The following is a 9,117-nucleotide window of genomic DNA, read 5'->3' as shown; positions in this document are numbered from 1 at the left end:
GGGAGCCGGGCCGCGGGGGCCGACCATGGGCCGAGCGGGCCCGCGCGGGAGCGGCGGCTATGTGGGGCGCCCGCTGCCACGTGGCGCGCCCCGGTAGGTCGGCGGCGGCGGGCGGACAACGTCCAGTCCGAATCGGACGCGTCCGGCGGCGAGGTGGAGCTGATCTAGGGTTAGGGGGGAAGAAGACCCGTGATTTTCGGAGGGGGTTCTTTAAATAGGCATAGAGGGAGCTAGGAGAGTCCAAATGAGGTGTGGTTTTCGGCCACGCGATCGTGATTGAACGCTCTAGAAGATGGAGAGGGTTTTGGTGGGTTTTGGGCCAAATTGGAAGGGTGTTGGGCTGCAACACACACGAGGCCTTCTCGGTCCCTCGGTTAACCGTTGGAGCATCAAACGAAGTCCAAATGGTACGAAACTTGACATGCGGTCTACCGGTAGTAAACCAAGGATGCTTGGCAAGTCTCGGTCCAATCCAGAAATGTTTAACCCCCACACACGAAAGGAAGGTAGAAAGGACCACCGGAGGAGATAGGAGCGCCGGAATGCAAAACGGACAAGAGGGAAAATGCTTGGATGCATGAGACGAACACATATGCAAATGCAATGCACATGATGACATGATATGAGATGCATGACAACGATAACAACACATGGAGACAAAAAAAACCCGAACCCGAGGAAATAAAATAACTTAGTGCCGGAAACGGCAAGAGTTGGAGTACATGTTAGGTAAATTACATCCGGGGTGTTACAACATGCATAAAGGATATAATTCACCTTTGTATAATCCAAAAAAAACTAGTCGGGAGGTAACGGTCAAATGGTTTGACAGGACGGTAGTGCAAAACTAAGCACAACTAAGCAACCAGGGGCACAGAAATAGAAAACCCTATATATAAAGCAACAACACCGAGCAGTACACGGCCGAACGATACAATGTGATGAGATGACTCTCTTACAAAAGGATTGAAAGATACAACAAGAAACTAGAGCTAGTCTAACACCTCGCCTAGGACCAACCGACGACACCAAAACTCCACGACAACACGCCCGGGAGGGTGATGGCGCGATGTGTCGCCGCTGCCGAGTCTCCGAACAGGCAAAGGTTTTTACCCGAAGCCCTGGCACATGAACAAGACTCGAAGTAAGAAAGAAATGCATGCAACTCTTCACATCAGGCATTACACGCACGTCATGCAACATGGCACAAGCATGAACAACATGGCAAGCACATCAGGCAACATCTCACCAAACGCTGCCAGCTTAGCACAAGTTGTTAGGGAATGCAGTAATTTCAAAAAAAAATCCTACGCACACGCAAGATCATGGTGATGCATAGCAACGAGAGGGGAGAGTGTGTCCACGTACCCTCGTAGACCGAAAGCGGAAGCGTTATGACAACGCGGTTGATGTAGTCGTATGTCTTCACGATCGACCTATCCTCAGTACCGAACGTACGGCACCTCCACGATCTGCACACGTTCAGCTCGGTGACGTCCCGCGAACTCACGATCCAGTAGAGCTTCGAGGGAGAGCTTCGTTAGCATGAAGGCGTGATGACGGTGTTGATGAAGCTACCGACACAGGGCTTCGTCTAAGCACCGCTACGATATGACCGAGGTGGATTATGGTGGAGGGGGGCACCGCACGCGGCTAAAAGATCAATGGTCAACTTGTGTGTTTATGGGGTGCCCCCTGACCACGTATATAAAGGAGTGGAGGAGGGGGAGGGCTGGCCCTCCTATGGCGCGCCCTGGGGAGTCCTACTCCCATCGGGAGTAGGATTCCCCCCTTCCATGTAGTAGGAGTAGGAGAGAAGGAAAGGGAAAAGAGAAGAGAAGGAAGGAGGGGGCGCTGCCCCTCCCCCTAGTCAAATTCGGACTAGGCCTTGGGGGCGCCCAGCCTCCTCTCTCTCTTTCCCCTAAAGCCCAATAAGGCCCATATACTCCCCGGCGAATTCCCAGAACTCTCCGGTACTCCGAAAAATACCCGAATCACTCGGAACCTTTCCGGTGTCCGAATATAGTCGTCCAATATATCAATCTTTATGTCTCAACCATTTCGAGACTCCTTGTCGTGTCCCCGATCTCATCCGGGACTCTGAACTACCTTCGGTACATCAAAACACACAAACACATATTACCGATCGTCACCGAACGTTAAGCGTGCGGACCCTACGGGTTCGAGAACTATGTAGACATGACCGAGACTCGTCTCCGATCAATAACCAATAGCGGAACCTAGATGCTCATATTGGCTCCTACATATTCTACGAAGATCTTTATCGGTCCAACCGCATAACAACATACGTTGTTCCCTTTGTCATCGGTATGTTACTTGCCCGAGATTCGACCGTCGGTATTGAAGGAAATATGCCCTAGAGGCAATAATAAAGTTATTATTTATTTCCTTATATCATGATAAATGTTTATTATTCATGCTAGAATTGTATTAACCGGAAACATAATACATGTGTGAATACATAGACAAACAGAGTGTCACTAGTATGCCTCTACTTGACTAGCTCGTTGATCAAAGATGGTTATGTTTCCTAATCATAGACATGAGTTGTCATTTGATTAACGGGATCACACCATTAGGATAATGATGTGATTGACTTGACCCATTCTGTTAGCATAGCACTTGATTGTTTAGTTTGTTGCTATTGCTTTCTTCATGACTTATACATGTTCCTATGACTATGAGATTATGCAACTCCCATTTACCAGAGGAACACTTTTTGTGCTACCAAACGTCACAACGTAACTGGGTGATTATAAAGGTGCTCTACAGGTGTCTCCGAAGGTACTTGTTGGCTTGGCGTATTTCGAGATTAGGATTTGTCACTCCGATTGTGGCAGAGGTATCTTTGGGCCCTCTCGGTAATGCACATCACTTAAGCCTTGCAAGCATTGCAACTAATGAGTTAGTTGCGGGATGATGTATTATGGAACGAGTAAAGAGACTTGCCGGTAACGAGATTGAACTAGGTATTGAGATACCGACGATCGAATCTCGGGCAAGTAACATACCGATGACAAATGGAACAACGTATGTTGTTATGCGGTCTGATCGATAAAGATCTTCGTAGAATATGTAGGAGCCAATATGAGCATCCAGGTTCTGCTATTGGTTATTGACCGGAGACATGTCTCGGTCATGTCTACATAGTTCTCGAACCCGTAGGGTCCGCATGCTTAAAGTTTCGATGATGATTGTATTATGAGTTTATGTGATTTGATGTACCGAAGGTAGTTCGGAGTCCCGGATGAGATCGGGGACATGACGAGGAGTCTCGAAATGGTCGAGACGTAAAGATCGATATATTGGACGACTATATTCGGACATTGGAAAGGTTCCGAGTGATTCGGGTATTTTCGGGGGTACGGGGGAGTTACGGGAATACGAGGAAGAAGTAATGGGCCTCATGGGCCAAGTGGTGGAAGAGAGGAGGCAGGGCGCGCGGCCTCCCTAGCCCAAACCGAATTGGACTAGGCCCCCCCCTTTCCTCCTTTTCCTCCTTCTCCTTCCTTCTCCTTCTCCTCCTTCCTTTCCTCCTCCTAGTAGGAGTAGGAAATGGGAGTCCTACTCCTACTAGGAGGAGGACTCCTCATCCTGGCGCGCCCATAGAGGGCCGGCCAGCCTCCCCCTTTGCTCCTTTATATACAGGGGCAGGGGGGCACCTCTAGACACACAAGTTGATCGGTTAATCTCTCCCAGCCGTGTGTGGTGCCCCCCTCCACCATATTCCACCTCGGTCATATCGTAGTGGTGCTTAGGCAAAGCCCTGCGTCGGTAGCAACATCATCACTGTCATCACGCTGTCGTGCTGACGGAACTCTCCCGTGAAGCTCTGTTGGATCGGAGTTCGCGGGACGTCATCGAGCTGAACTCGGAGGTGCCGTGCGTTCATTACTTGGATCGGTCGGATCGTGAAGACGTATGACTACATCAACCGCATTGTGCTAACGCTTCCGCTTTCGGTCTACGAGGGTACGTGGACAACACTCTCCCCTCTCGTTGATATGCATCACCATGATCTTGCGTGTGCGTAGGATTTTTTTTGAAATTACTATGTTCCCCAACAGTGGCATCCGAGCCAGGTTTTATGCGTTGATGTAATATGCACGAGTAGAACACAAGTGAGCTGTGGGCGATATAAGTCATACTGCTTACCAGCATGTCACACTTTGGTTCGGCGGTATTGTTGGATGAAGCGGCCCGGACCGACATTACGCGTACGCTTACGCAAGACTGGTTTTACCATCGTGCTATGCACACAGGTGACTAGCGGGTGTCAGTTTCTCCAACTTTAGTTGAATTGAGTGTGGCTATGCCCGGTCCTTGAGAAGGTTAAAACAGCACTAACTTGACAAACTATCGTTGTGGTTTTGATGCGTAGGTAAGAACGGTTCTTGCTCGGCCCGTAGCAGCCACGTAAAACTTGCAACAACAAAGTAGAGGATGTCTAACTTGTTTTTGCAGGGCATGTTGTGATGTGATATGGTCAAGACGTGATGAGATATAAGTTGTTGTATGAGATGATCATGTTTTGTTGAAGTTATCGGCAACTGGCAAAAGCCTTATGGTTATCTCTCTATTGCATAAGATGCAAGCGCCAAATAATTGCTTTACTTTATCGCTATGCGATAGCAATAGTTGCAAGAGCAATTGTTGGCGAGACAACCATGTGACGACACATTGATATAGATCAAAATGATGGAGATGATGGTGTCATGCCGGTGACGATGGAGATCATGACGATGCTTTGGAGATGGAGATCAAAGGCACAAGATGATGATGGCCATATCATGTCACATATTTTGATTGCATGTGATGTTTATCTTTTATACATCTTATTTTGCTTAGTTCGGCGGTAGCTCTATAAGATGATCTCTCACTAATTATCAAGGTACAAGTGTTCTCCCTAAGTATGCACCATTGCAAAAGTTCTTCGTGCTGAGACACCACGTGATGATCGGGTGTGATAGGCTCTATGTTCAAATACAATGGGTGCAAAACAGTTGCACACGCGGAATACTCAGGTTAAACTTGACGAGCCTAGCATATAACAGATATGGCCTGGAACACGGAGACCGAAAGGTCGAGCGTGAATCATATAGTAGATATGATCAACATAGTGATGTTCACCATTGTAACTACTCCATCTCACGTGATGATCGGACATGGTTTAGTTGATATGGATCACGTGATCACTTAGACGATTAGAGGGATGTCTCTCTAAGTGGGTATTCTTAAGTAATATGATTAATTGAACTTTAATTTATCATGAACTTAGTCCTGGTAGTATTAGCATATCTATGTTGTAGATCAATAGCTCGCGTTTAGCTCCCTTGTTTTATTTTTGATATGTTCCTAGAGAAAATTAAGTTGAAAGATGTTACTAGCAATGATGCGGATTGGATCCGTGATCTGAGGATTATCCTCATTGCTGCACAGAAGAATTATGTCCTTAATGCACCGCTAGGTGACAGACCTATTGCAGGAGCAGATGCAGACGTTATGAACGTTGGCTAGCTCAATATGATGACTACTTGATAGTTTAGTGCACCATGCTTAACGACTTAGAATCGGGGCTTCAAAGACGTTTTGAACGCCATGGAGCATATAAGATGTTCCAAGACTTGAAATTGGTATTTCATACTCATGCCCGTGTCGAGAGGTATGAGACCTCTAACAGTACTTTTCCTACAAGATGGAGGAGAATAGCTCAACCAGTGAGCATGTGCTCAGATTGTCTGAGTACTACAATTGCTTGAATCAAGTGGGAGTTAATCTTCCAGATAAGAGAGTAATTGGCAGAATTATCTAGTCACCATCACCAAGTTAGTAGAACTTCGTGATGAACTATAATATGCAAGGGATAACGGAAACAATTCCCAAGCTCTTCGTGATGCTGAAATCAAAAAAGGTAGAAATCAAGAAAAACATCAAGTGTTGATGGTTGACGAGACCACTAGTTTCAAGAAAACAGCAAAGGGAAGAAGGGGAACTTCAAGAAGAATGGCAAGCGAGTTGCTGCACAAGTGAAGAAGCCCAAGTCTGGACCTAAGCCTGAGGCTGATTGTAACGCCCCGAGACCGATGTGCCAGGTGTCGTCCAGTTATTCGCTGATGTTTTCATGTCATTTACTTGTGTGTCATGCATTGCATATCATGTCATCATGTGCATTTCATTTGCATACGTGTTCGTCTCATGCATCCGAGCTTTTCCCCGTTGTCCGTTTTGCATACCGGCGCTTCGTTCTCCTCCGGTGATCATTTCTACCTTTCTTTCATGTGTGGGGATTAAACATTTCCGGATTGGACCGAGATTTGTCAAGCGGCCTTGGTTTACTACCGTAGACCGCCTGTCAAGTTTCGTACCGTTTGGACTTCGTTTGATGCTCCAATGGTCAACCGAGGGACCGAAAAGGCCTCGTGTGTGTTGCAGCCCAAAACCCCTCCAATTTGGCCCAAAACCCACCAAAACCTCTCCCATCATCTAGAGCGTTCGATCACGATCGCGTGGCCGAAAACCACACCTCTTTTGGACTCTCCTAGCTCCCTCTACCTATATATATGTGATCCCCTCCGAAATATTCGCGGCACAAAACCTAGTCTCCCCCTTCCTCGTGTCGCCGGACACATCCCACCGCGCCCGGACATGTCCACTCCATCATCCGCGTCCAACCGCGAATCGCCACCTGTCCACCGCCGCCGTCCCCGCACCGCCGGGCCCGCGGAGCCCATCACCGGCCCGCCCCGGGCCGCACCAGGCCCGAGGAGACCCGCAGCCTCGCCGCCGCCACAGCGCCTCTCGCCGGCCACCCGGACCTCGCCGGAGGCCGCGACCCCGCCGCCACATCGCTGGACTTCACCGCATCTCCGCCGCCCTCGCGCGCCTCTCCTCCCGCGCTCCGCCGCCTTCTCGTCGGGCCGTGCCCGAGGCCGTCGTCACCGGCGCCGCCTTCATCGGAGCTCGCCGCGCCACCGCAAGCACCATTGTTGCGCCGCCGCCATTCTTCTATCGACGCCGCCAACCGCCGACATCGCCGGAGCCCGACCCCGCCTCCATGGAGAGCCCGAGCTCGGAGCCCCGCTCATGGACGCCCCTCGCCACCGGATCCCAGCCAGCGCCGCCAGATCCGGAGGGAGTCCTCCTCCCGTGCCGAATTCCGGCCACCACGCTCGCCGGCGTCGCCGGAGAAGTCCCCGGCCGCCGCCTTGTCTTCAACCTCCGGCCGGAATGGCCCCGTCCAACCTCAGTCTGGACGACTTCATCCATCGAACCAAACCCGACCGCGTCCTTCCTGGATCCCGTCGTCTCGTTCACTATTCTCGAAGAGGGTATATTTTTTTTTCCTAAGTCCTCGAGATTCCTAGTTTCATATGGCCATGTTCATCATGTCGTAACTCTGCATCCGTAGCTCCATTTTGGGCATATAGCATATCAAAATGTTCGTCTCAGAGAGTACATCATTTCATCTCATTGCATCATTTTCATTTGAGTTCATCTTGATGCCCAAAATGCTGTTGGAAGAGTGCTATTTGAGATAATTGTCAGATTTGCTGTTCCATTTAGATATTTGTCATTTTTGCCATGTTTATTGTGTGCATGATATGCCCATGAGCTCTTCATGAGTTTTGTTATATGTTTTTCCATCTTTCCAGAGGTGGAGCCCATGTATTTTGTGATGTGTGTGGTGACTAGCACAAGCTTGCAAAGTGGTGCATTCGTTAATGCTGATTTCAGGGACATAGCATTTCCACTAAGTCCTTGACCTGTTTATCTCATTATGCCATATGTTCATGTTGTTTCCTAGTGGTCCATGCCGTTTTTGAGGATGATCAGTAAGGATGTTTTGTTAATCTTGTAGTGCTCTATCCATCCATGTCTTTTTTTGCAATTATGGAGCACCCTAGCTTGAGTCAATCGAGCTCTACTTTTACTATTTCGTGAATCTGGGCAGATTGTCTACTTGTTAGCGATTTTGCCGAGGATGTTGTAGTTGATCCGTGCATGCTATGCTATTTTTCTTGCCATGTCTAGCTTGCATTTTGTGTATTCTTGATGGGTGTATGATTAGCTTGTCATGACTTGCTCTGTAGTGAGTGCATCGAGCTCGTAAACATGCCTACTTGATATCTGTTTTCAGCATGCTCCAGTTTTCACTAAGTCTGAGAACTGATTATGTTTTTGCCATGTTCACATGCTTGAAATTGTATTTTCTGATCCCTTTTGGCTCAAGGTCACTAAGGGACTTTTGTTAAGCTCTTTGAGTAGCTCCATGCCATGCATTACTTTGCCATGATCAGGTCCTGTAGCATGTAGTTTTGTTGCTCCGAAGTGTGCTACCTGATCTGAAATTCTAGACAAGTGTTAATGTCACTAAGTCTGAAATCTGTTTACCATAGGCATTTTTGCCATGCTTGTTTGAACCTGTTAATGTATGAATTGGCCGTAGCTCAGTGCTAGACTTTTGTTAAGCATCTTGAACGGATCCCTGCCATGTATTTTGATGCCATGTTTGGGTGTTGTAGCATGTTCATCTTGTTGCATTTATATGGCTACTTGCTGTTTATCGCAGACCGGTGCCATATTTGAATCGCTTGCCATTTCCAAACCGTAGCTCCGATTCCAGTGTTCTTTATATCGTTTTCAAGCGATTTCATCTCATCTTTCCAGTGGCATACTTGGATTTCCATGTTGAGGCCAGGTTCATGCATTCCTTGTCAAATCATGCATATGCATCGCATACCGCATCCCGCATATCATACCATGTTCATGTGTTGGTTGTTTACATGTTGTGTGTTTCTTTCCGGTGTTTGCTTCTTCGGGTTGGTTCCGGTAACATCATGTTTGTGAGGACCCGTTCGTCTATGTCTGTTTGTCTTCTTCATGGACTCGTTCTTCTTCCTTGCGGGATTTCAGGCAAGATGATCATACCCTCGAAATCACTACTATCTTTGCTTTGCTAGATGCTCGCTCTTTTGCTATGCCTATGCTGCGATACCTACCACTTGCTTATCATGTCACCCATATTGTTGAACCAAGCCTCTAACCCACCTTGTCCTAGCAAACCATTGTTTGGCTATGTTACCGCTTTGCTCAGCC

Source organism: Triticum aestivum, chromosome 4A (assembly GCF_018294505.1).
Source record: "Triticum aestivum cultivar Chinese Spring chromosome 4A, IWGSC CS RefSeq v2.1, whole genome shotgun sequence".
NCBI lineage: Eukaryota > Viridiplantae > Streptophyta > Magnoliopsida > Poales > Poaceae > Triticum > Triticum aestivum.
The sequence above is the reverse complement of the archived record's forward strand: the minus strand, read 5'-3'. Positions refer to the sequence as shown.